This window comes from Caretta caretta, chromosome 2, assembly GCF_965140235.1.
Source record: "Caretta caretta isolate rCarCar2 chromosome 2, rCarCar1.hap1, whole genome shotgun sequence".
Taxonomy (NCBI): domain Eukaryota; kingdom Metazoa; phylum Chordata; order Testudines; family Cheloniidae; genus Caretta; species Caretta caretta.
Genome location: NC_134207.1, coordinates 261,679,537 through 261,707,415, shown reverse-complemented (window position 1 = coordinate 261,707,415; position 27,879 = coordinate 261,679,537). Strand labels below are relative to the sequence as shown.

The 27,879-nt window shown below is 47.1% G+C and overlaps 1 protein-coding gene and 1 long non-coding RNA gene across 3 annotated transcripts in view; one reads left to right on the top strand and one right to left on the bottom strand.

Moving 5' to 3' along the window:
- Positions 1-27,879, top strand: part of SEC22C (SEC22 homolog C, vesicle trafficking protein) — a 195,311-nt gene that overhangs the window by 137,298 nt on the left and 30,134 nt on the right. The window lies entirely within an intron of this gene.
- LOC142071234 (uncharacterized) lies at positions 317-27,637 on the bottom strand. The gene is made up of 2 exons (XR_012667315.1): positions 27,332-27,637; positions 317-2,030 (listed from the first exon to the last, which is right to left on the bottom strand). It is a non-coding gene; the product is annotated as an uncharacterized LOC142071234 (long non-coding RNA).

Below are 27,879 nucleotides of genomic sequence, written 5' to 3'. Positions count from 1 at the left end.
CACATTGTAGGGGTCCATCAGGGTTGGGACCACTTCGACCTATAACATCTGTTGGTGAGGGCTATGGATGGATACTGAGCTTTCTGATCAGGATACAGCCAAATCCTGTGGAAATTCCATTGAAATCAGCAATAGTTCCATATGTGGAAGGCTTTCAGGATTGGATTATCAGTAAATAATTAGGGGTAGACCTTCATCCGGTGTTAATCGACAGAGCTCTGTTTACTTCAGTAGAGCTATGCCAGGTTACACCAGCTCAGGAAAGGTTTAATAACTCTCCCTGAATTTGGAATGAGAACAACATACGAGATCTCTCTGCAAATTGAATATTTCTTTAATTGCATGCCACTGCGGCTATAATTACTACACATACCTTACAAACCTTGCACTTTTCTTTTTTTAATGTTTTAAGTTCAGTATCTAATTGTGGGCAGAACTGATCTGCTTATGCCAGAAATTAAAACCACTGCCATGCAAGTGAACTACATTAGTCCATAAATCATGTTCATGTATTTTTAACTCAAAGTCGGGTAACAGAGGAAGAAGTAATTAGCTTCCAGCATCAGGCATCTCTGAATTACAGGCTGCTGACAACTGACAGATAGTAGAGCACAGTAATTGGGTCAAATGCACAGATGCTCAGAATAACCAAAGCATTCTGTTCTTGCCTGCAGCATTGTGGAGGAAGAGCAGGGAATTTCATGTTAAAGGAGGACCCGGCCCAGATGTCTACATACTTCCTTAAGGATGCTTGAGATCTTTCTCAGCATTAAGTATTTATTAAAAAATTTACAACAGATTCATTATTGCAATAATTTTGCAGAGACATGGCTATGCCAAAGGATCTCAAATATGTAGCTCACGAAAGCTTATGCTCAAATAAATTGGTTAGTCTCTAAGGTGCCACAAGTCCTCCTGTTCTTTAAACTTGAGAGAGAAATCATTTTCCCCACCAACAAAATTCAGCCACCACTTGGGTGGAACACAGTGATTGTTTAACACGCAGCAGCACTGCACAATAGTTTAGGGCAAGAATTCAAGAAAAGCCAGCTCCTCAGCCAGTGCCAATCAGAGTGGTGCCAATGAGCTCTTAATTATTTTTACTATCGTCGCACCAGGGACCTCCAATCATGGACCAGGAACCCCATGGTGCTGGGCGCTGTATAAACACGGAACAAAGAGACATTTGTATTAATTTTGATGGAATAAAGTTGCAGTGGGGGAGGTTTAGGTTGGATATTAGGAAAAACGTTTTCACTAGGAGGGTGGTGAAACACTGGAATGCGTTGCCTAGGGAGGTGGTGGAATCTCCTTCCTTAGAGGTTTTTAAGGTCAGGCTTGACAAAGCCCTGGCTGGGATGATTTAATTGGGGATGGGTCCTGCTTTTGAGCAGGGGGTTGGACTAGATGACCTCCTGAGGTCCCTTCCAACCCTGATATTCTATGATTCTATGATTCTATGAATACATGGGCCCAAAGAGTCAAAGGTGCTACCATGACCTTGAAGCTGTCCAACGTTCCACAGTTTTAACCAAGATTTGAGGTTTGGTAGAGAGCCCTCCCCTGCTTAGTACCGTGGCAAACGCACCATAAAACATTTTTTTAGCCTTTAATTAAAGATACAGAAAAGGAAAAACAGTTCAAGCATTTGAAAAAATATTAAATACGGCTTCCATTTTAATAACCCTTGCTCTTGCCCTTTAGCTGAAGGGGAGTATTGACAAAGGGAAAACCCTTGTTTGATAATTTTTTTGATGGTATTAAAGATAGTGATAACTGTCCTTTTGGGGGGAAAGAGACGACAAAACGAGACACCCACACACGAAAGGGGAAATGAACAGCAAAGAGAGAATGCAGCTTCTGTCTCTGGCTCACTTGCAACCTCAGGGCTGGAGAAACACAGGCACAACCCACAGTCTGATCAGCTGCTCCGAGACCTGGCAAACCTGGCACGGCTTTTAGGTGTCTCTCTGGTCACAGGCTTCCAGCACAGTCGCAAAATATGCAGTCTTGGTTGGCTACGCCGAACTCTGATTAGACAGAGGGGGAAAGGAAAATGAAGAAATAAGGTGTCAAGGTTCCTCCCCCACTCTGAACTCTAGGGTACAGATGTGGGGACCTGCATGAAAAACCTCCTAAGCTTATCTTTACCAGCTTAGGTCAAAACTTCCCCAAGGTACAAAATATTCCACCCGTTGTCCTTGGACTGGCCGCTACCACCACCAAACTAATACTGGTTACTGGGGAAGAGCTGTTTGGACGCGTCCTTCCCCCCAAAATACTTCCCAAAACCTTGCACCCCACTTCCTGGACAAGGTTTGGTAAAAAGCCTCACCAATTTGCATAGGTGACCACAGACCCAGACCCTTGGATCTTAAGAACAATGAACAATCCTCCCAACACTTGCACCCCCCCCTTTCCTGGGAAATGTTGGATAAAAAGCCTCACCAATTTGCATAGGTGACCACAGACCCAAACCCTTGGATCTGAGAACAATGAAAAAGCATTCAGTTTTTACAAGAAGACTTTTAATAAAAAATAGAAGTAAATAGAAATAAAGAAATCCCCCCTGTAAAATCAGGATGGTAGATATCTTACAGGGTAATTAGATTCAAAAACATAGAGAACCCCTCTAGGCAAAACCTTAAGTTACAAAAAAGATACACAGACAGAAATAGTTATTCTATTCAGCACAATTCTTTTCTCAGCCATTTAAAGAAATCATAATCTAACACATACCTAGCTAGATTACTTACTAAAAGTTCTAAGACTCCATTCCTGGTCTATCCCCGGCAAAGACCCAGCATACAGACAGACACAGACCCTTTGTTTCTCTCCCTCCTCCCAGCTTTTGAAAGTATCTTGTCTCCTCATTGGTCATTTTGGTCAGGTGCCAGCGAGGTTACCTTTAGCTTCTTAACCCTTTACAGGTGAGAGGAGCTTTCCCCTGGCCAGGAGGGGTTTCAAAGGGGTTTACCCTTCCCTTTATATTTATGACATAAGGTAAGGAAGGAAAAGGACACACAAGGTGTGTGAGACAAAGTGCCAAACTGTGTTTGAAATTCAGCCCAAGCCAGTAGGAGTGGTGATGTCTCTGGCCTGGTCTGGTCAGGCCATTTCTGGAATCAGCACGATGATGGGTTAAGGTGGATCCTCTTTGCATTTGCTTTTTCTGAGCTGCTCAGCTTGCTCATTGTACTCTATCATTCCCAGTCTTGGAAGGGTGCATTTGCCCTCCAGGCATACCATTTTAGCTGACTGGAAAGGACCTGTGATCCTAAAGTAAGTGCCCTTGTATTCTACAGAGGTTTGATAGTCAAGGCATGAGGAACCAAGCTTCAAAGAGCAATCCACTATTATCTGCATAGCAATCTGTGTTTGACTGGCTTTGGAAGTGCCCAGCAAAAGAGTCCATCACTAGTTAAGGACCTGTTTTAATGGGGTCCCCAGGGCTGGCATTAGACTTGCTGAGGTCTGGAGCTGAAGCCGAAGCCTGAGCCCCAGCACTTCGGGCCAAAGCCCAAGGGCGTTAGCCCTGCATGGCAGGGCTCAGGTTAGAGCCCCCTGCCAGGGACTGAAGCCCCGGGGCTTTCTCCTCCTTCCCCCCCGCCCAGGGTGGCGGGGCTTAGGCGGGCTCAGGCTTCGGTCCTCCCTCCTGGGTTCGTGTAGCAATTTGTGTTGTCAGAAGGGGATCATGGTGCAATGAAGTTTGAGAACCCCTGATCTAGATAGCTGCTTTCTTTGCTGACCAGAATCAAAGTTAGCGCTGGGAGAACCCAGAAAGGTGCCATGGTTCTGGACGCTTAACATTTTAGAAACAGAAAGATCCCAAACCATTTTTCAGCAGAGCTGTTTGTAATGCAGCCACCTCTGGGGTAAGGAGAGCAACCCACACAACACGGGGTGCGGGGGAGGGGAGACAATTTCTGGATCAGCATGGCCCTACAAACCCTTACTCTGGTTAAGAGTGCCATGGGATCTCTAATAGACATGCTGAGCATAGAGGATCATGGATCATTTTTTTCCAGATCTTCACACATTGAACATGGACAGCACAATGGGCTAGATCAGTGGTGGGCAACCTGCTGCCCATGGGCTGCATGCGGCCCATCAGGGTAATCTAATAGTGGACCACGAGATAATTTGCTGGCGCTGATTGTCTGCAGGCACGGCCCCCCGCAGCTCCCAGTGGCTGAGGTTCGCCGTTCCCGGCCAAGGGGAGCTGGGGGAAGTGGCGGGCCGCAGGGATGTGCTGGCCACCGCTTCCCACAGCTCCCCTTGGACAGGAACAGCAAACCATGGCCACTGGGAGCTGTGGGGGGGCCGAGCCTGTGGACAATCAGCACCAGCACCACTGGGCTAGATCCTGAACTGTAGTAGAGCCCTATCTAGTGCAGCTGAGGAGCGGGGAAGAACGGAGGGGACTGTATGCCACTCTGGCCTCCTCTGCTCCCAGGCGCTGCTTGAACCGGTTCAATCCCTGGTGTAACTCAGAGCAGCCTCAAAGCAGCTCTAAGTTACACTGGTGTATGATAGCCTCCTTGGGACTGGAGCAGGAATTGCTAAAGGGCTTTCCCCTGATGTGTCCCTTGTGCTTGGGAGGCCAAAAGGGGTGACAGGGAGCTGACTATGCCAGCCGGGGATTTCACCACACCAGGGAAATCTTCATCTCTTAGTTTAGGGCACCTCTATGCCAGTAGTGCAGTAAAAGGGGGCCACAGAATAGGCCACAGTCCAGCTCAATCCGTCTCCTTTGGAAGGACGAAGGGCTGAGCTAACGCTGTTGGGACAGCATCCAATGGTTGGAAAGATTCTAAGTTTCGCAAGCCTGGTGTTTAGGTCACTCAGCCATCCGCCACTTAACCCATTCCACCCGGCCACTGTAGAAAGCAGGATGTGAGTCAGGTGAAAAGATGCTGTCTCAGGATACCCAGGACTGCCAAATACTGAGACTCCCACAAGAACATTTTTGGTGCATCTCTTCAGTGACTGATTTTAACCTGGATCAGAAATACAGAAGAGGCAATCCCTGAAAACTTAACTTTTCTGTTCAAACAACATGCACCAGCTTCTCTCAAATGTTTATTCTGAAGGTCATGTTTTCAGAGAAATTCAGAGATTTTAAGGCCAGAAGGGACCATTATGATCTGGTCTGGCTTTCCATACACCACAGGCCAGAAAATTTTATCCAGTTACCTCTGCACTGAGCCCAATAACTTGTGCCTGACAAAAGCGTATCTTCCAGAGAGGCATCCAGTCTTGAAGACCTCAAGAAATGGAGAATCCTCCACTTCCCTTGATCGTTTGTTTCAATGGTGAATCACTCTCACTGTTAAAAATTTGCGCCTTATTTCTCATTTGCATTTGTCTGACTTTAACTTCCAGCCATTGGCTCTTGTTCTGCCTTTTTCCACTCAGAGGTTCCTAAAGTGTGGGGCATGCCCCCCTTGGGGATGTGGAGGGCCATCCAGGAGGCACAGCAGGACCTGGGCCAACCCCCAAGGGGGGTGGGAAAAGAGAGCCACCCAGCCTCTCCCCACCCCCAGCTCTGATCTGTCCGGTCCCCAGCCGCGTCCCCCAGCTCCTGGCCCCATGCACGCCTGACCCCAGCCCCAGCCTCAGCCACTGTGTGTGGCTCCATTTCTGGCCCGGGGCCAAGGCTGGGGGCAAGGCCAGGAGTGAAGCTGCACCTGGCTGTGGGCCCAGCTGCCGGCCCCCACCGCAGCCCAGCTGTGGCTCCTCCACTCCCGGCCCCACCTCCAGACCCAGACCCAGACCCGCCTCGGCCCCCTTACTCCTGTCCGTGTGTCCTCCCCCCTCCTCCCCGGGCCCAGCCATGCCCCTGCTCCCATCACTGGCTCGGGAGGGGGGGCATGGGGGGAAAAGGGTGGACAAGGGTAAGGAGGAGCATGACCCTCAAAAGTTTGGGGACCACTGCACTAGATTGAAGAGGCCTTTACCTTCATAGGGAGAAAATATTAGATGCTTCTTATACACTAATCAAATCACTGCTTGATCTGCTTTTTCATAAGCTAAACAGATTGAGCCCCTAAGTCTCTTATTGTAAGACATTTTCCAGCCCTGGGGTCATTTTTGTGGGTCTTTTCTGTACCCTCAACCCAGACTTCCTCTCACTACTTTGTGAGAACGTAGCAGAATTTGGTCCGTTATGCATACAAAACTGTAGGATTTCTTAAACGCTTCCATACTCATCTGCTCGATCAGCAATGCCCGCAGCCCATTGTCACGGGCAGCCATATACAAGGCAACCCTGGTTTTATGGCCTCCAGTTTTACAAAACTTTCTTGAAAGCAAAGTGCCTTTGGATTCCCCCACAATTTTCCCTGATTTTACAATCCACTTCATTGATTAAAGATTGGCGCAGCTCCGAATAGGCATCCATAAAAATCAAAGATCATCTGTAATAAACCAAGATGTCCATGGATGTTAAGGAGAAATAAGGATTTGCTACAAATCTAACAAATTTGTTTATTTTTGTCACTGGATTCTAATTGACAGAGGGGATTAAAAATGGTGTCGAAGTGTCTTCACAATGTATATTTTAACTAAACACCCATCAAAATTGCTCTGGAAATCTGATATCTTCTTAATTAGGGAAGGTTTTTGTAAACATTGTGGTCCTTGACAAAGAGCAGAAATGGAAGGATTCCAAGCCTTGTATTGTGTACAATTATTCCAAAAGAAAAAACCTCAGAAATCCAAGATCTGTTTCTCTTCAGTGGAGATTAACTCAAATAATAACGCTCTCAGATGTGGACTCCTCAGTGAACATCATTTTCAGTGGCAGAGGTGGACATAAAAATTCTCCATCTACAGTTATCTGGGAGGTGTTCATTTAGAAACCTCGATTGTTTGATCAGCATCCTGTTTCAATTCAGCTCCCATTGAGAGGAAGCCACCTGCATTAGAGAAGCAATAAGCACCAAGAGTTGAACATTCCCCGGGAAATTAATGACTGGCTGGAAAGAAAAGGTGGCCCAAATCACAGCCAATGGCCATTAACAAAAACAACATCAGCCAGTCCCCATACAACAGTTTGTGCTGAAGCATCTGTTGCTATGGTACGCTGACTGGTGTAAACTGGATACATTAGTCTTTTTTCTATTTCCTGTTGTGCGGGGTTATAGGGGCTGCTAAACAGATTGCACGCAGCTAGGATCAGAGCAAGCTGAGTGTTGTTTACGCACACACACACACTTGTGTTATGATAGCATGCAGAAGTCCCAACCAGGATTAGTAGATTTAGGCAATATACAGAGACAGACCCTATCCCACAGAGATTAAAGACTAAAGAGACAAGACACAGGATGGAAGAAAGGAATTATCCATATTTTACAGCTAGGGACCCAAGGCCCTGAGAGATTAAATAACTTGCCCAAGGTCACACAGGAAGTCTGTGGCAGAACCACGAATAGAACCCAGCTCTTCTGAGACCCTGTCCAGTGACGCGCACAAGACCATCTTTCCTTCCATAGGCCTTGCTCCTGCAAGGTGGGGCTACCCTCCTGCTGCTTTCAGCAGGAGTGGAGAGTGCCTGGCTCCTCGTAGTATCAGGTCCACAGGCTCTCAAATTCTGTGTCCTCAAAATCTCCCTATTATTCTTAAAAGCAGGGAAGCTGAGAACAATAAGGGCAGGTGTGAGGTGATGCCAATTCTCAGTGTCTGACAGCACTACCCCTTCTGCACCTCTGACTGCCTGGTTGTGGACCCTACATGAATGGCATGATCAGTTGTACATTTATTTGATCACTTGATCTCCCCTGTTCTGTTCATTACCTTGGAAGCGTCTGGCATTGGCCATTGTCGGGAGGCAGGATACTGGGCAAGATGGACCATTGGTCTGACCCAGTAGGGCCATTCTTATGTTCTTACAAAGAGACTAAGATACTGAAGATATTGTTCGAAAGAAGTGCCAGAGACCGGTGGAAATAAAGACATGAAAATACAATGTGCACAACCATAGTAGTGTGGGGGGAGGGATAGCTCAGTGGTTTGAGCATTGGCCTGCTAAACCCAGGGTTGTGAGTTCAATCCTTGAGGGGGCCATTTAGGGTTCTGGGGCAAAAACTGGGGATTAGTCCTGCTTTGAGCAGGGGGTTGGACTAGATGACCTCCTGAGGTCCCTTCCAACCCTGAGATTCTATGAATAATATTAGAAGGAAACATAGTGTATATGGGGATATCACTGCTCTAGATAGAATCTGGACTGCTGTGGGGGGGTCATAGCTACTCTACTGCCAATGGAGATTCTCCTTGGGGTAAGAGAATGTGCCTTTTGGAGCAGTGGGAGGTGTGTTCTATCCCTGCTGTTCTAAGTGGCAGATCATTCTAAAGATGCTGGATTCCTTTAAAATCTCCTTGCGTTCTGCCTTGAACAGAGAGCTCTTTTGAAGCCGTTGTGTGGTACAGCATGGCTGGTTTAATGCAAAGCATGCATTTCTCACAACCACTCCTGTCTTCAGCAGCAATGTTGCCCGCGGTGACGAGAGAAATGAGTCGGGGATTTTCATTTCTAATCCCCAGTAGAAGTGTGTTTAAAAATTGATGTGATGGAGCATTGCATGGAAAGTCTGGCCTGGAAAAGCACTTCCAGAGCTGGAGGGATGAGACTGGGAGCATATGCAGAACACGCTTGGATATAGCCACCGCTCTGGTCCCGGCTGCCGGCCCCGCTCAGCCCGCTGCTGGTCTGGGGTCCCGGCCCTGTCCACATAGAGTAGGTACCTACTTTCTCCCTGATTCTGGCCCATTCTCTCTCTCTCTCTCTGCACTGAGGTGAGGGTGGGAGTGCACTGAGAACAGGGCTGGGGGTGAAGGAGCAGGCTGGGGGTTGGGGTGCAGGGTCTGGCCAGGAGCTAGAATGAGGGAGGGGGCTCAGGGTTGGGGCAGGAGGTTTGGGTGTGGAGTGCTTACCTGGGCAGCTCCCATTTGGTGCAAGGGGTGCAGGTGGGAATGTGGGTGTGTGTGTGCAGGAGCTCCCGTTTGGTGTTCAGGGTGGGGGTGGGGATGTGGATGTGGGGGTGCAAGAGTCAGGGCATGGGGTGTGGGGGGGCTGGGTACGTGTGGGGGGTGCAGGAGTCAGGGCAGGGGGCTGGGGTGTGTGGGTTGGGGTTGTGGGGATGCTCCCAGCCCCCTGCCCTGAGCGGCTCACAGCAGGGGGCTGGAGGGGATATGCCGATTCCTCCCCCTTCCGCAACGTCCCCGGAGCAGACAGCGCACTGCGGCTCTGCTTTTCCCTCTCCTGCTCCCGCCGTAGCAAGGGCTGTCAGCTGATCGGCTGCAGGGAGGGAGAGGCGGAGGGGCAGGAACCCTGCACGCTGATGGAAGAGGCGGGGGGAGGGGGAAGCTTGCCCGCCCTGCAAGGAGAGAGCGGTGGGCGGAGAAGAGTGGACCGGGCCGGGCCAGATTTTTAATTGCATGCTGCTGTCCCCAGCAGACAGAAGCGTGCCATTAAAAATTGGCTTGCGGGCCGTCTTTGGCACGCGTGTCATAGGTTGCCGACCCCTGGGCTAAATGATGACACTGAGTGATACTTTTTTTCTGTTATTCTCACTTATCTGCAGGGTTAAAGTGTTTCTTGCCTTGTCTGTGACCCCATGCGACCCCTTCATTCCCACCTCACTTTAAGTGCTGCCAACATATCTGTAGAAAGAAACTTGAGTGCTACAATCACAGGGTGTCTTTTTAAATGCTGAATCTAACTTAATTACATGTCAGCTTCTACTACTCCCAACTTAATTATTCCTATCTAAAGAGAATATTGTGAAAACAAGAGCTCAATACCGTTTTACAGATCCCCTTCAAACACTGACTCATTACGCTAAATGGCACTTAATCTTTTGATCTTCTGAGGACATGTAGATGCACACGCTAGATTTACACATCTGCCCTGGGATATTCTCATTGAAAAGAAGCCTTGAGTGACACAAAAATAAAGTGGTAGGTGGGGATATTCCCAGCACCAACAGCCCTGTTTCTATTGGGGTCAACCACCCTGGACTCTTTTATTAAGTTTGAGGGGAAGTGGAGAGGATTAATAGATCCCTGTCTTCATACTCTGCCATGTACAAGAGAAAGTGGTTGCATGCTGGTGACACTCTGTACCTCGGGGGAACCCCCTGCACTCCCATGTTCATCCTTATAATATGATTGTGTGGTATCCAATGCAAAGTTTGTCATGTCGGGGGTCTTCAGAAGGCTCATGATTCACTGATCATTGTTGTTATAGTAATGTTATAGGTTATAATTTCATGTATATAGTTATGAGGCTGAAAATGTGTCCTCGTGGCTTAAAACAAGCCCAGGAAAAACTCTCCAGGAGCAGAGGGGAAGTTCACACCTCATCAGGGCATGTATGGGACAAACACAGCCCAGCCTTACAGGAACAAGGGACACTGGCCTAGGCAGCAACAAAGGATCTGTTTGACTCTCGAGTGAGTCACCCCCCTTCGTTTGGTCAGTTGGGGAGTACGATGAGGTAATGCTCATCTGACTCTGAAGGGTGGGGGGAAGCCAAGAGGGAAGAAAGAACATGATAAAAGGGAGAGACATTTGCAATGCTCTCTCTCTTCCACCTCCATCTACAGACACCACCACCGAGCGACTGAAGCACTCATCAAAGGGGAGAGCCTGGCTGAAGGCCAACCAGGCAGCCTGTGGTGAGAAGCATCTAAGTTTGTAAGGGCATTGAAAGTGCCTCGACAGGCTGGCCTATTTGGTTGAACTACATCTCCCATGGTGCAGCACAGCCTCCACACTTGGAAAGGGGACCTGGTTCATCATGGGAGATGGAATCTGACTGGGAAGCCCACCCCATGCAGGAGAATGGTGATGTGAGGAAACCAAACTACAACTGCTGTAAGGCACTGTGGTAGCATTGCCAAACTGAAATATTTAGGGTTTGGGGATGTTCTGTTTTTGATTGAAGCATTGTAATTTTCCACAGAAATCAGAGACCTTTTTATGAAAAATCTTGTTTAGATTAAAACGAATTTTTCCATTGAACAGTTTAGATGGAAAATTTGTGATCTATTCTACTTATGGTATAGAAGATTTGTGAGTCTTCTAGGGGGTCACCAAATGAAATGAATAGGCAGCAGATTTAAACCAAACAAAAGGAAGTATTCCTTCATCAACGCACAATCAACCTGTGGAACGTCTTTCCAGAGGATGTTGTGAAGGCCAAGACTATAATAGGGTTCAAAAAAGAGCTAGATAAATTCATGGAGGACAGGACCATTAATGGCTATTAGCCAGGATGGGCAGGGATGGTGTTCCGAGGCTCTGTTTGCCAGAAGCTGGGAATGGGTGATAGAGGAGGGATCACATGATGATTATCTATTCTGTTCATTCCCTCTGGCTACCAGGCATGGGCCACTGTCGGAAGACAGGATACTGGGCTAGATGGACCTTTGGTCTGACCCAGGAGGGCCGTTCTCATGAGTGTTTAGTGTAGTAACCTTGGCCCTAGCACTAGAACCTGCTGCAGTTTTGACCAAGAGGAGAAATGCCAGGGTCTGCCGCTGTGATGCAATAGCACAGAATGTTGTCCGGGGGAGAGAGACTGCCAAGGAGCTGGGAGCTGGAGATGGGGCTCAGAATCTGCCCGAAGGAGGTTGTGGGAAGGTGGTTAGAGAAGGAGGTGAAAAGAGACTGCACGAGGTGTAAGGGGGGATTGGATTTGCTGAGGAAGCTGGACCTTGAAGGGCCGGTGTGCAAGGAGTCCACCCTGAGGGCCATAGAGTGTGTGAATGGTGAGGTTGACCACTGGGACACTGACAGAGGGAATACAGCTTGGGACCCGGGGAAACAGATGTGGGCCTTTGTGTGAGGAGCTGCCGTTTGTGGGGGAACCTGTTGGAAAGAGGGCGCCCATCACAGCGTCAGACTGAAGGAGCTTCGCAAGCTGGAGAGGGGCGAAGGCAAGACAACATGAGGGAGGCTGGACTTTGCAGACAGGGAGAGGAGGAGTTGATTCCTTCTTGGGCTGACACAGCAGGTTGTTGAAAAACTCCTTAGTGTGATGGTAATTTGCAGTTTATTTTCCCAACCAGCTATTTAACGTTCTCTAGTTTCTAGTGTATTATTGTTCCTGCCAAATTTCTGGGCTTTTCCTTTAAAGTTTAAAGCTTCAGGTTATCTCCATTGCACCAATTTGCCGCTGCCTCTCCCACAGCAGGCATAGCCTAGCTGAGGCCTAGATCACTGCATTAGCACCTTAGAGCTTGGCCAGGCCCTGAGGCCTTCAAGGAACTTTTTAAACACTAAGTCCACATCGACCCTACCACTTATGTCGGTATAACTGCCGTCGCTCTGGGGTGTGAACAAGCCACCCCTCTGAGCGACATAAGTGACACCGACCTGTGCAGACTGAGCTGTGACAGCAGACATGGCTGCCGCCACTCATTGGGGGTGGATTAATGAAGTCAAGGGGAGAAGTCTCTCCTGTCCGTTGGAGCGGCTAGAGGAGCGGGCTGGTAGCCGTGTAGCTGCGTCAGTGCTCTCGAGCGTAGCCATAGCCTAAGTCTCACAACACACATTATAACTTACGTAAATCTTGCGGGGTCCACAGAAATCAGAACTGTGTTTTCTCAGCACTGCACAGACAGTCCCTGCACCACAGATCTCAGAAGACAAGCGAGCCAAAGTGATGAAACATGCCCAGAGTCACACGGCAAATCAGTGGCAGAGCTGGCATTAGATCCCTGGTCTCCAGACTCCCACGCCTGCAGCTTATAACCACCAGATCACACACCCTCTCCTGGAGATAGCTAGATACTATTCCCATTGGGCAAACGAAGAAAGGGAGGCACAGAGATTAAGTAATTTGCTGAAGGTCCTGTGTGGCAAGCCAGTGTCAGAAGGTGGGTCCTGACGTCTACTTCCCTGCTCTAAGCACCAGACATACAGCATAACGCAAACCTCAGAAAAGTTGGGTTATCTCTGCGTTGGCCACAATAAATTCCTTTTGATTCAAACAATAAAAGGGATACTTGTACCAAGAAGATCCACTTGCTGTATGTTAAAGAAAGTGTGTTTACGCACCAGGAATACTGGATAATGATTCTAAGAGCAGCGCATCCCCATGTAGAGGGTTGCCAGGGGATTACACTGAGATCTCTTCTTGACTGGGCTAAGAAATGCTCAAGTGATAGCTCAGAGAGATTTTTCAAATACACCTTTGTGTGTTCTTATCAGTTCCTTCCTCTTTGCCTGCTGCTAGACTTTTGCACACTCTTCTGCAGGCCAGGAGAGCATCTTCCTCCTCATTCATTTAATAATAAGGTTTTAGATCCCCCAGGCTGGGTTTCTGAAATATGAGATGCTTTCTTTAGAGCTATCTTTGCAGTAGCAAAAGGTTCCAGGTGGTCTTCAGAGTGCTGCTGTAATCTGTCTGAATGGGGTGAGACCACAGGAACACACACCACCCATCCTCTGATCTGCACTGGTTGCAATTCAGCAAGTGGCTCATGGCCTTTAAAAGTTTGGGTGATAGCCACTGTATAATCTCTCTCTAAAGGGCGTGGCTATGGTGGCACTTGGAATGCTGCATTCAGATCTGAGCAGCTCATCGCAAAGCTATGGATGGCACGGAAGGGCATTCAGAGAAGAGAAACAACAAAGATGAGAAGGCTGAGAGGACTGATCCATGGGGAAAGATTAAAAAAAGCAGGCAATGTACAGCTTGGCTGAGTGGTGACTAAAGCAGGAGGTATGTTACAAGTGAAGGCAGGATGTTTAATACCAAGAATGGAGGGGAATTCTGAATGTGTTACAAGAAGGTATAAATAGGAGTAACAGGATGAAATTCAGAAAGGGGAGATTCAGGCTGCCTAAGTGGAAATTCCAGCTGAAAAGTTTCAGCAGCTTCTTACTAGTTCCAGTCGGTAACTAGGTTTTGGAACAGAGTAATGGGTCTGTTGGTCTATTGTCTTCTGGGGTTATTTACTGGTCCCCCAACTGGGTCTAGGGTGGAAGGCAGGTGGCTTTCATAGAGCCATTTGCTGCTTTGCCTATGGCTGCAGAAGCATATCTGCATGACGGGTGGATGGAGGTGGGATGGAGAATCTTGGAATAGGCAACTTTCTCTCCTTTCTGTTTTTCTCTTCTGCCTCGCATCCCCCTCAAGACTAGTTTACCCTTTTGTCTCCACCGGTTGGGAAGAACTGAGCTAATAAACCCTTGGGGGGTTTGCTCCTGAGTTTTCCCTTTTTGGAAGCCGTTTCCTAACCTACTTTCTCTCATTAGATTTGCCTGAATAAAGGATTTGTCTTCTTAGCCTTCCACATTTAATCTCAACAAAAGTGTAACATGGAGGCTTTCAAAGGCTCTGTCGCGTACTTCACCAGGGCTATGTTCTACAATGTGAAACTCGCATCTCCCACTCCAAGTTCTCTTCTCTAAGGCCCCCAAGAAGCAAAAGACATAAAAATTAATCCTATAGGTACATATATTTGTAACAGTAATAAAATAACAATAAAGCCATTGTGGGAGTCATCTGGTAGTGGTGTTACATATAACCTTCCAAATTCTTATTCTTGGCGTGAAAGCAATGTTAGTCCTTGAAGTACCCTACTGTTAACAAATTCTTTGGCAGAGCTGTTGCAAACAGCAGGGGAGTTTGCTCTCTGCTCTAATTCCTCTCATCAGCGTCATTTAATGGGGCAGAACTGCTTCCTGGGAAGCAGGTGTTCGTGTGGGGCAGAGATTCCTCAACGAGACTTTGCGTTCCGGACAGTGCCATGCTGTGTCAGGAATGATGAACAAGTTGTCAAGAGTCCAGTTTACTTCACAAAGTATTTTTAAAGGATAACACTTTTATTTGAAGGCCTATGGGGTGTTCTGCAGTGGGAGACTTTGTGATACAACCATTTTTTGTAATGTATTTGAAAACAATTAAAACCTGAGAGAATTGATTGCGTTTGAAAGGTACCAAACTGAAAGGCCCCTGGAGGCTGGAGGTCTCTGTGTAGCCATAGGCAGAGTTGGGCAAGCTTCACCAAGCAGTAAGAGGGTAGCCTAGGTTGTGTCTACACTGCAAAAACAAAACAAAAACAAAAAGCCACACCCCAACAACCACAGCAGTGAGTCTCAGAGCCTGGGTCTAAAAATAGCAATGTACACGTTCCTGCTTGGGCTTCAAGACCCACCCCCTTGCCGGGTTTGGTCACAGAGGCTACGAATCTGCTAATGCTCCCACCTAGGGAGCTTGCTCTTCTAGCTCAAACTGTAGCTGCTCATGTTTGCAGCTCTCCTGGGCCTGAGTTCACCAAGATGGCTGTTATCCAGGCCCATTTGATTCTTGGCCTGGCTGCTGATATGGGGCCAGGTCTGGTGATGAGTTTCTGCTAGAGGAACTGGACAGAATGTCACCTTGTTTCCCATAACCAGCCCCAGAGCGATTAGGCTAATGTGCTGGATTTGAACCAGCCACAGCCTCCGTATCAACTAGCTGTCCCTTAAGCTATCTTGACTTCCTGTATTTTGGCATTTTGAGCCTTAGTGCCGGGAAGTGAGGAATTACAATTTGCCTAAAGATTTACAGTGCAGATGAGCCAATCTACTGTAATGAGAGCATTTTGATTCAGAGCACTGCTTTGTGTTTTAAGGGTACATGAGGACTAGGAGTGTGGAGGCCAAAGGAACATTTATAATCTACAGAGACTGAGGAATTGGTGAGGAATTAGCAGACATGCGATTTATTGAGAGGATACATTTTGCTGTAGGATCAGGGGAGATCAGTCTGTATTTCACAGACACCCTCCCTTATAATAACTAGAATAACATGGCTGCTACTCTGAAACGTGTCATTATGCAAGGCACTGAATTTAGCTGTATGGAGTGGAAATCTATCAACTTCATGAAAAAACTCGTACAGATACAGACAGACATCATCTTCCTTTCCAAATGCAAACAGATGGACATCATACCAAAAGGACTGAAGGTAAAAAATCCATTACAATGTACATTCCACACAGATTATGCTGATGGCTTGTGCCACACACTGTCAAAGAAACTGCAGAACCACCTGATCAACATCCTCTACAGCAAACAGGGAAAGATTAAGAATGAGCTCTCCAAACTGGATACTCTCATAAAATACCAACCTTCCACACAAACTTCCTCGTGCCTGGACTTTACAAAAACTAGACAAGCCATTTACAACACACACTTTGCTTCTCTACAAAAGAAAAAGGACACTAGACTATCTAAACTACTACATGCCACAAGAGGCCACAACAGTGGTTCCCTTAATCCACCCAGCAATATTGTTAATTTATCCAACTATACTCTTAGCCCAGCAGAAGAATCTGTCTTATCTTGGGGTCTCTCCTTCTGCCCCTCCACCCCCACGAACATGATACAGTTCTGTGGTGACCTAGAATCCTATTTTCGACGTCTCCGACTCAAGGAATATTTCCAACACACCTCTGAACAACATACTAACCCACAGAGACCTTCCTACCAAGACTACAAAAAGAAGGATTCTGGGTGGACTCCTCCTGAAGGTCGAAACAACAGACTGGACTTCTACAGAGAGTGCTTCCGCCAACGTGCATGGGCTGAAATTGTGGAAAAGCAGCATCACTTGCCCCATAACCTCAGCCGTGCAGAACACAATGCCATCCACAGCCTCAGAAAGAACTCTGACATCATAATCAAAAAGGCTGACAAAGGAGGTGCTGTCGTCATCATGAATTGGTCAGAATATGAACAAGAGGCTGCTAGGCAGCTCTCCAACACCATTTTCTACAAGCCATTACCCTCTGATCCCACTGAGAGTTATCAAAAGAAACTACAGCATTTGGTCAAGAAACTCTCTGAAAAAGCACAAGAACAAATCCGCACAGACACACCCCTGGAACCCCAACCTGGGGTATTCTATCTGCTACCCAAGATCCATAAACCTGGAAATCCTGGACACACCATCATCTCAGGCATTGGCACCCTGACAGCAGGATTGTCTGGCTATGTAGACTCCCTCCTCAGGCCCTAGGCTACCAGCACTCCCAGCTATCTTTGAGACACCACTGACTTCCTGAGAGAACTACAATCTATCGGTGATCTTCCTGAAAACACCATCCTGGCCACTATGGATGTAGAAGCCCTCTACACCAACATTCCACACAAAGATGGACTACAAGCCGTCAGGAACAGTATCCCCGATAATGTCATGGCAAACCTGGTGGCTGAACTTTGTGACTTTGTCCTCACTCATAACTATTTCACATTTGGGGCAATGTATACCTTCAAATCAGCGGCACTGCTATGGGTACCCGCATGGTCCCACAGCATGCCAACATTTTTATGGCTGACTTAGAACAACGCTTCCTCAGCTCTTGTCCCCTAATGCCCCTACTCTACTTGCACTACATTGATGACATCTTCATCATCTGGACCCATGGAAAAGAAGCCCTTGAGGAATTCCACCATGATTTCAACAATTTCCATCCTACCACCAACCTCAGCCTGGACCAGTCCACACAAGAGATCCACTTCCTGGACACTATGGTGCTAATAAGCGATGGTCACATAAACACCACCCTATACCGGAAACCTACTGACCGCTATGCTTACCTACATGCCTCCAGCTTTCATCCAGACCACACCACATGATCCATTGTCTACAGCCAAGCTCTTCGATACAACCGCATTTGCTCCAACCCCTCAGACAGACACAAACACCTAAAAGATCTCTATCAAGTGTTCTTACAACTACAATACCCACTTGCTGAAGTGAAGAAACAGATTGACAGAGCCAGAAGAGTACCCAGAAGTCACCTACTACAGTTCAGGCCCAAGAAAGAAAATAACAGAACGCCACTAGCCATCACCTTCAGCCCCCAACTAAAACCTCTCCAATGCATCATCAAGGATCTACAACCTATCCTGAAGGACGGCCCATCACTTTCACAGATCTTGGGAGACAGGCCAGTCCTTGCTTACAGACAGCCCCCCAACCTGAAGCAAATGCTCACCAGCAACCACACACCACACAACAGAACCACTAACTCAGGAACCTATCCTTGCAGCAAAGCCCGTTGCCAACTGTGTCCACATATCTATTCAGGGGACACCATCATAGGGCCTAATGACATCAGCCACACTATCAGAGGCTCGTTCACCTGCACATCTACCAATGTGATATATGCCATCATGTGCCAGCAATGCCCCTCTGCCATGCACATTGGCCAAACCGGACAGTTGCTACCTAAAAGAATAAATGGACACAAATCAGACGTCAAGAATTATAACATTCAAAAACCAGTCAGAGAACACTTCAATCTCTCTGGTCACTCGATTACAGACCTAAAAGTTGCAATACTTCAACAAAAAAACTTCAAAAACAGACTCCAACAAGAGACTGCTGAATTGGAATTAATTTGCAAACTGGATACAATTAACTTAGGCTTGAATAGAGACGGGGAGTGGATGGGTCATTACACAAAGTAAAACTATTTCCCCATGTTTATTCCCCCCTTCCCCGTTCCTCAGACGTTCTTGTCAACTGCTGGAAATGGCCCACCTTGATTATCACTACAAAAGGTCCCCCCTCTCTCCCCGCTCTGCTGCTGGTAATAGCTCACCTTACCTGATCGCTCTGGTTACAGTGTGTATGGTAACACCCATTGTTTCATGTTCTCTGTGTACGTAAATCTCCCCACTGTATTGTCCACTGCATGCGTCCGATGAAGTGAGCTGTAGCTCACGAAAGCTTATGCTCAAATAAGTTTGTTAGTCTCTAAGGTGCCACAAGTCCTCCTGTTCTTATTGTGGAAAACTGATGTCAGACAGAGAGATTCCTTTTTTAACCTTTCTCCATTTTAAGGAAACTGTCACCCAGGATTGCCAGTGGCTGTGACACAATGTCAGCAAGAGAACAGTGGTAGCATAAGGTCCGGCTGCAACACCAGAAGCAACAGTCAGGTAATTTGAAGTGAAGCCTGGTGTTCTGGGGTGTCACCTGGCCTTCATTTCCTCTCCTCTCACTTCTGGGCTCTTACAACAGTGTAATTTCCATGCACAGTTCCCACCTTACCACGGATGTCTGTCTCAGCACCTGGTATCTCAAGGCTGTTTAAACATATTTTATCCTGCTCTGGATTAATCTAAGCACTGACTAGGGATGATGCTAGGCCCTGAACTCCCAGGGCTGAGCCCAGAGAGGCACTGAGCACCTGATAGAAATGCCCACTGGATTCAACAGGAGTTGCAAGTGGGCAGCCCCACTCTGGATCAGTTTTTACGGCCCCATGCTTCGTTCCATAGAAGTCCGTGGGAGATTTGCATTATGACTTCACTGGCAGCAGACTGGGCCCCTATATTAAGCGCTTGAAGAGTTTAGACACCTTGCCCATTGTGATCAGCCTAATCGCAATTTGGGCAGGTGATCTGGCTAAATTGGTGATGCACAGAATAAAGACAAAGTAGATCAAACCCACCACACCCTCTACAGCCAAAGTAATTTGTTCTGTGTTTGTACAGGGCCTAGCACAATGGGGTCCTGGTCCTTGACGAGGGCTCCTAGGTGCTACAATAATACAAACAATAGTTGGAAAAGGCACTGATCTCTCTAGATAGATATGAAATTAGCCGTAGTAGGAGTAGATGCTATAGTGATGATAACCCTTCCCTTCTACCTCTAGGATCTGGGCTTGAAATTCCTTCAGAAGCTACTATATGGTATGTAAGTTATTTCTTGTTCAAGTCAGTTTAGTGCCAGTGGAAGTGTTATCTTGCCACCCTGGAGAAGAAAATCTAAGTACAGAACAGTCAGCAGCTGTGTCCCACTGGGTCGTCAGAGTCCACGTGCATTGACCTTTGGAGCACACCGGGCCGTGCATCGTCACCGCAGCGTTAACTGCAGTGATCTGCACTTGTGCTACTTCTCTCACGCTAGCCTCGCACGGGTGAGAACGGTGATGCTGCAGAAGTAACCCTTGAGTTGCTGTAATGCCCTGTGTGCGCTCTCTCCCGTGGGGTGTGTGGCTACGTTTGCTGGTGGGCAGTAAAGCGGAGCTGTTTCACAGCATGTCGTGGGAGAACTTGTCCGTCTTTCATGGGCGCATGTGTGGAAGTGGCATTAGCCCCACAACTCATTATAATAGATAAGTTCCAGCTTGGCATGCTCTAGATTTGACTGAAGGCTTTGTTCCAATGGGTGGCAAGGCATAGCTTGAACTCAGGGCAATATACGGTCCAGGTTATCTTGCTATCTGTTTGCACCATTTTTCCTCTTAGGGAATATAACGAGGGTCTGAAATTGATTTTTCCTAAAGGGGAGGACTTGATCTTTCAATGGCATGGAATGACTGGCTAGTGCTGGCTGTAGACACTGACAGATTGTGCTGAATGGTGTATTTTAGAAATGGAAATAAAGACCGGCATTCTAATCCCTTGCCCACCCCACCAATGGGCTTCAAACCTTGAACCCTGTATAGCGGGGGTGGGTGGTAAACATCTTTCTAGGGGCATTTACTGCTTGATCCTTCTTCTAACAAATATGCTTTTACCTCTGGTTCTGGTGGTGGTTTGGTGACTAGGAACTGGGATGAGATCCACCCAATTCCCTTCTCTGAGCAGTCATTGAGTGGTGACAGCTTTTCGGCTATCTCAGGCTGGATGCAAATCAGTGACCCAGTGGTGAAAGGGGTAAGTAAGTCTGTTCCTTTAGCAGAGTAAAGTTATGGAGCTGATAGCAACTTCAGCTGGGATGAGCGTGTTACAACAACTGAGTTTTAATCCATGAATCTAAGCGGCTGGAGCAGCGACACTAGTCACAACACACAGAGCACCCCTGCGGTGACTGTTCCTGCCGGGATATTTCACTCCGAGGCATAAATGAAGCCCCGATTCACCAAAGCACTTCAGCACATGTTTAACTCCAAGCATGTTCTTAAATACCAATGACTTCAGTGGCACGAAAGCACATATTTAAGGGGTTGTTTGAATCAGGGCTTTAACAAGTAACTATCAATAGTCCAGCTTCCTGAGCATCCAAAATACCTTCTGTGCATGAGACAAGCATTGCAGCAGCCAGGGGGTTGGCTGGTTCAGGGGATTCCTGATTTGGCTCTGGCCCCTTTCATTTCTAGATCACCAGCTCAAGGTGTGACTAGGTTGGAAGAAGTAAAGAGTTCCTGTAGTCTGGATGATGCCTGTTAAGTGACCTACATAAAACAAGCTAGGGGGTCTGACTCCTATATACGACATCCTAAAAATCACCATTGCAAATGACACCACTTGATCATAATATTGGCACCGAGTCCAACGGAGATCAGGGCCTGACTGTGCTGTACAGACACATAATAAGACAGCCCCTGCTCTGTAGAATTTACAATTTAAACAGGAAGAGGAGAAGCAGAGCTGAAGGCCCAGATTTTTAAAGGTATTAGATGGTGTTCCACTCAGTGCTGCAACACATAAATGACTTAGGTGCCACAGTCTCCCTTTGAAAAGTGACTCAGGCATGAAGGAGCCTAAATCCCATGACCTTGCAATGTAACTGAGGCTCCCAAGTGCCTATTTCACTTTTGAAAGGCTTAGCAGGCTCCTATGGCAGTTAGGTTTTGCAATGCGGAATGGAGCAGTGCTTCAATACCTTTCAGAATCAGGCCAAAGTGACTTGTCCTCTGTCACCCAGAAGGGTAGTTGCAGAACCAAGCCTAGAGTGGACGTCTCATGACCCCTAGTCACTTACCTGACGCCCTGGACCACTCTACCTTGCTTAACATATTTGGGGCATTCTACTGAATAGAGTTTATGAGGCATACGGGTGGGTGAAATAGCTTTCATTACCTCTGCCTTTTCAGTGGCCTGGCAGTATAGCGTGCTTTCAAACCGTTCCTAATTCACTGACTTCCCCCCCACACACCACTCAGCGCACTAGTTTTCCTGAATGCTGATTTATATACCAAGCAACAGCAGACTTCTTTGCAGCTTTTCTCTGAAAATAAAAATGTTTGCAAAACTTGACTTCCGTCCAGAACAGCACGGACTGATGATTAGCCAGAGAAGAGAAATCCAGGTAGACTCAAATATGTGGAGTCATGGAGCTGACTACACTTACAAAAGCAGAGGAAGGATAAAGGCTTAACAAGGGAGAGTTAGAATGCATTGATTTATTCATAATTATTCCATTTCTCTCTGGATCTGTGTTTAAAAAAAATCATCTGGTCTCCTCTAGCCTCTCTTTCATATTAGAGCCAGGGTTGGCCTAAGGTATGTGAATAAAGAGCCTTTGGCAGCTGCATATTGATGCCTCGAGCAGTGGAAATTTAATATATGCACCTCATTTGTAAGAAGCTTTTAAAAACACTTCCCCATTGGGGAACATCTAAAAAAGACTAGATAAGCTGCTTGGAGCAGAGGTTTTCTGTGGGCCTGATCCAAAACCTAGCAAAGTCAATGGGAAAAACTCCCATCAGAAATTCATCCCCGATATCTGCAAAGAATGACTGGAGCAGTGCAGCCTGGTGTAGCATACTCCACACTGGGACTGAGAACCGAGTCCCAGTCCTGGCTCCACCACTGACTGGCTGAGTGATCTTGGACAAGTCACTCAGTGCTCTGCCCCTCAGTTTCCCTCCTCTATAAAATGGGGATACTGAGCCTGACCTCCTTTGTAAAGTGCTTTTTAAGAGCTATCTGCCAGGTCTCCCTTTCAGTCTCTTGGTCTATGGCCCCTGTGTAAGTAGACAATAGAGGCTGGGGACTTGGGTCTCACATTCAATGGAAATCATTAGTCCTGGATTCCCATCAGGCCCCTTACTCTTTTGTAACTTGTACAGCACCAACCACAGCCTCTGTCTTCCAGAACTAAAATGTTATCTTTTTATTAGTGTTCAACATGGTAAAGCCCCAGTCAAGCTCAGGGCCATGCTATGCTGGATGTTGTACCAACATAGAGGCAGACATGGCTGTCAATAAACCTTCAGCCTCCCCTTCTGAAAACTTGGCCCTTTATGACTCTTAATTAAGGAGAGAAAAACTCTGCTCTGATTTAGCAAATCACTGAAGCATGTGAGTAATCTCATTGGTAGTCAATGGGGCTACTCATTTGCTTAAAGTTACTTACCTGCTTATAGAAAAGGAGTACTTGTGGCACCTTAGAGACTAACAAATTTATTTGAGCATAAGCTTTCGTGAGCTACAGCTCACTTCATTGGATGCATTACATACTTTACTGGAGCAGGCCTTGGTTTGAAAAGGAATTAGACTATTTGGCTCTCTCCAAACTTTCATCCATTTTTAGAAGTGGCCCCAAAGGGATGTGATTTTGGTTCTTTGCTGGAAACTGTTTCTAGCAGGGATCGGTTTAAGGTTGCTCTTGTGATATTGATTCACCCAGTGCTGGAAATAGAATTGAGTAAATCTCAGGTGAAGGCTTCTTCTGGGGAGACCTCCAGCCCAGCTTTTCAGACCCATAAGCGGTAGAGAAATATCCCCAAACCCTGAGCTCTTAAGGATGGGTCTGATCCAGCCTTCAGTGGAATTGGATCCACCCTTTTTTTAGACTTGCCACTTGGGACAAATCTAGTCTTGTTGCAGTTTACCTCCTCTGCTGTGACTGCAATGACTGCTAATTCAGTAAAAAGAACAGGAGGACTTGTGGCACCTTAGAGACGAACAAATTTATCTGAGCATAAGCTTTCGTGAGCTACAGCTCACTTCATCGGATGCATTCAATGGAAAATACAGTGGGGAGATTTATATACATAGAGAACATGAAACAATGGGTCACCATACACACTGTAACCAGAGTGATCACTTAAGGTGAGCTATTACCAGCAGGAGAGTGGGGGGCGGGGGGAACCTTTTGTAGTGGGCTTCCAGTGGATGACCATTCTCCAGATACACTGCAAGTCCTGGGGGCGGGGCAAGGGTTGATTGAGATGTAGAAGAAAGAACAGGAATTAGATTCCCCCCCCTGCTCTTCTGCTGGTCATAGCTCACCTTAAGTGATCACTCTGGTTACAGTGTGTATGGTAACACCCATTGTTTCATGTTCTCTATGTATATAAATCTCCCCACTGTATTTTCCACTGAATGCATCCGATGAAGTGAGCTGTAGCTCATGAAAGCTCATGCTCAAATAAATTTGTTAGTCTCTAAGGTGCCACAAGTCCTCCTTTTCTTTTTGCGAATACAGACTAACACGGCTGCTACTCTGAAACCTGCTAATTTTGTCTCAATCTCTTTTAATTAGCAGTGGATGAGGCTGCAGAGTTGAATCTTTGAGAACAAAATAAGCAAACAAGCTCATAAGAACTGTGAAGCTATATTAGCTCAGAAGGGATGCCTTTTGTAGCAATGGGAAAGTAATCTATTGTAGGTTTAATTTGATGATGACAAAAGCATATGGAATGAAGCTAACGTCCCTTTTCTGAAAGTTCTGAGGGCTTGTTGCCATATATAGATCTGGATGCTTTAAAACTGGGTGGAAGATTATTAAGCCATTGCAGGTATGGAAATAAAAAACGGGATTTATTGCAAGTAATATTTCTTGCTCACAGTCCTCTAACCAAATGAAGGAGATCCTGTTAGTTTAATGAATGAAGTAGTAAATAGCAGAAGGACACAACACCCTGATATTACAAAGCAGCAACTGCTTACCCAGACCCGGCTCTGGCCTTTGAGCTGCATGAGACTTTCCCTTAGCTGTGAGTAGCATCAGGGCTAATATTCCCTGCACACCTGGCACCCCCGAGAGGAAGAGAGAGACACAAAGCCAGAGCCAGTTCAGGAGGTTTCATGTACCACCTGTGAAGAGGACAGTGCCCCATTAGGATACAAACTAAGCACCTTCCAGGGTGACCTGTGTTTATTATTTCTATTCAGCTGGGGGGTTTCTGTAGCGTCCATCCCCATAGTATCTGAGCACTTCCCAGGCACCTTGCATGGTGAGCTCTGTAGTGGACTTTGAGAAGAGGAGGCTTGGCCTGCATTTAACATGCAGGGTTGGGGGATCTAATTCCTCGTTCTTTCTTCTACATCTCAATCATCCCTTGCCCCCCCCAGCCCACTTCCCACCAAAACTGGCTGTGGTAGTGAAGCTCTGTCAAGGGGCAGGACTTGCAGTGTATCCGGAGAACGGTCATCCACTGGAAGCCCATTTTGCAGCTGAACGCCTTTAGCCAGGGATGGATAACCTGTAGCTTGCCTATGCTTTGTCCTGGGGTTTGTTGGGCTCTAGCCATGTTACCTGGGGCTTGAACACATCAGCTCCCCTACAGTAAACGAGGCTGCTCTAATTTACACAGGGGAGCTGACCTGCTGTTATATCCGTATAATGAGCTGGGATCACATAACGGCTCAAAACCACCTTTGTACACCTCCAAGCTAAGCTGTTCCTTGGCCTTCACTTCTTGTCCTGAACAACTGGGCAGTGATACTGTGTGCTATTAACCACAGTTAACACCAGAAGTGGCTGCATTTTGATGGCGGATGAAGCATTTGCAAAGAGTTTTAAAGCTCCTCCGAGCTGAAAGGGACTTTGTAAATGCCAGTCGTTGCTGGGGACAGCCTTTGCAGCAGCGCTGATTAAAGCCAGGCCTGCAGCCAGGCCTCTCTGAATGGTCCTTTTGGATTAAATATGTTAAAGATCAATGACCTGTAATGTTTTAAATGAAATCAGTGAGGCAGTGGTTAAAAAAATAAAGTGGGCAAACTAGCCTAAACTAAGCTCCATATTCCCCAAATGAAAAGTGGATAAACCCCTTACACCCTTGTTTATCCTTGACTTCACCAGTGGAGGAAATCACAGGGAAAGACTATAACAGGGTTCAAAAAAGAACTAGATAAGTTCGAGCATAGAGTCCATCAATGGCTATCAGCCAGGATGGGTAGGGATGGTGGCCCTAGCCTCTGTTTACCAAAAGCTGGGAATGTCGTGGACCCTCCACCTGCCTGGGGTGGGAGTGGAGGGGGCCGAGAGCAACCCCCAGCCCATGTCCCCGCCCTGGAGGGTCCGCGGTTCCCTACAGTGGCCCGCGCAGCTCTTACCCTGATCTGACTCTGGCCAAGGGGTGGGGACTCAAAGCCACAGCCCAGCCATGGTAAAAGCCATGCAGGCAGGTGCGGGGAGCTGCTCGAACCCCCCACCCCCGGCAGGTGGAGGCTCCGCAGTGCCCCACCGTGGCCCGGGCTCCCCAGCCAGGCTCCAGCTGCTGGCCTGGTGGCAGGGGGGAGGGTTCGGGGGAAGAGAAGGAGCAGGTGCCGTGGTGAAAAGTGGACGGGTCAGACCCATCCACTTTCAAAAAGTGGGAGGGCCATGACCCCCTGCCTGCCCCCCCTTTTCCAGTGGCCCTGGCCTAACTTCCATTGATCTCAAAGCTCAAAAGCGTGTTTTTCTTACCAACAGAAGCTGGTCCAATAAAAGATATTACCTCACCCACCTTGTCTCTCTAATATCCTGGTCCTGACCTTAAAAACCTCCAGCAACACTGCATACAACAATGGTGTCAAGGCTGATTCCCCACTCTGGCACTTCGAGTGCAGAAGGTGGGGGCCCACAAGGATTCTAAAATTAATACTGGCTACTCCAGGCTTGTATTAAAGCCCAAGGCTACAGCTTCTCTCTGACCTTGGCTCGGTAGATGCTGCCACCACCGAAGTGCAGAACCCCTTTGAGAGCCAAGGAAGGCGCACTTGGGAATTCCTTCCAGTGGGGTACCCTCAAGCCCTTTCACACCCCCTCTGGGGAAGAGCTGAGAAAGAAAAGAAAAAAAAAAGGAAAGCAGCTGTTGCCACCAGCTAATTAACCAACGTGCACAAACCTCTTAAGACACAAAAATCTCTTGAATAGCTTTCTTGACGTCCAGCTTAAAGGTTACAAGCAAAACAAAAGCACCTGGGGTTAGCACAGAGGAAGCCACAAGCCCTAACGAAATAAAAGGGATAAACCTAATCACGTCTTCCTAGACATTTCCTGATCTACTTACATATCTGGGGTTTTAAATGAGTAGTTTCTAGGTATGATACTGATGATTTTTCATACCTGGCCCAAGCTTCTGCCCTGCCCTGTCCACCTCTCCCTGTGAGAACAACCACAGACAGACCAAAGGGGAGTCTTTTTTTCAATTTTAAAAAGGTCTAGCCTTCCCATTGGCTCTTTTGGTCAGGTCCCCACTCACTTCCTTTTACCTATACATAGCAGTGAGACTTTTTAACCCTTTACAGGTAGAGCAATTAGCGAACAGCTACTAAGAGGGATTTTATAGCTACTGGCTGGCTGGGTGTCCATAAAAGGAAGCTACCCTTTGCCCTTGATTTATCACAAACGGATTGATTTCTATGGGCACCTAAATACCTTTAAGGATCTGGACCGTTGTCCTCTTGATAGATCGTGAACCGAAATGGTGGCATCTGTGCACAGCAAACCAGCCTCTAAGATCCGACTCTTGTTGCTGCAGGGAAATTTGATGTAACGAGGCGACCTGTAGCCACATGGAGTGAGGGATTAATAACAAAAATCGGGGTTGGCTTTCCCCACCGTCCTCCCTTCTGTCTGACATTTCAAGCAATAAAATGTCTTTTTTAATGCAGGAGCATAACGATTAAACCTGTTCTTTTGGGAAGAAAAATATGTTTCATAGTCTCATGACCTATTTCTTGAAGCTTGTTGTGCATAGTTCAGTGCTGTAGAACTACAGTTGAATCGTGTTCAGCTGACAGCCGTGCTTTTAGCAGTCTTCGAAGGGAGAAGTTTATATTTTGTAATCTTTTTCCATACATTCCAACCCACGGGCTCTCCAGCCTGGCATGCACCAGCCTTCATCAACAGCCCAGTCAGAAAGCAGTGATCACTCCCTCGAATAAAGAAAAGCTATATTAATTTATTGTTGTGTGGAAAGGCAA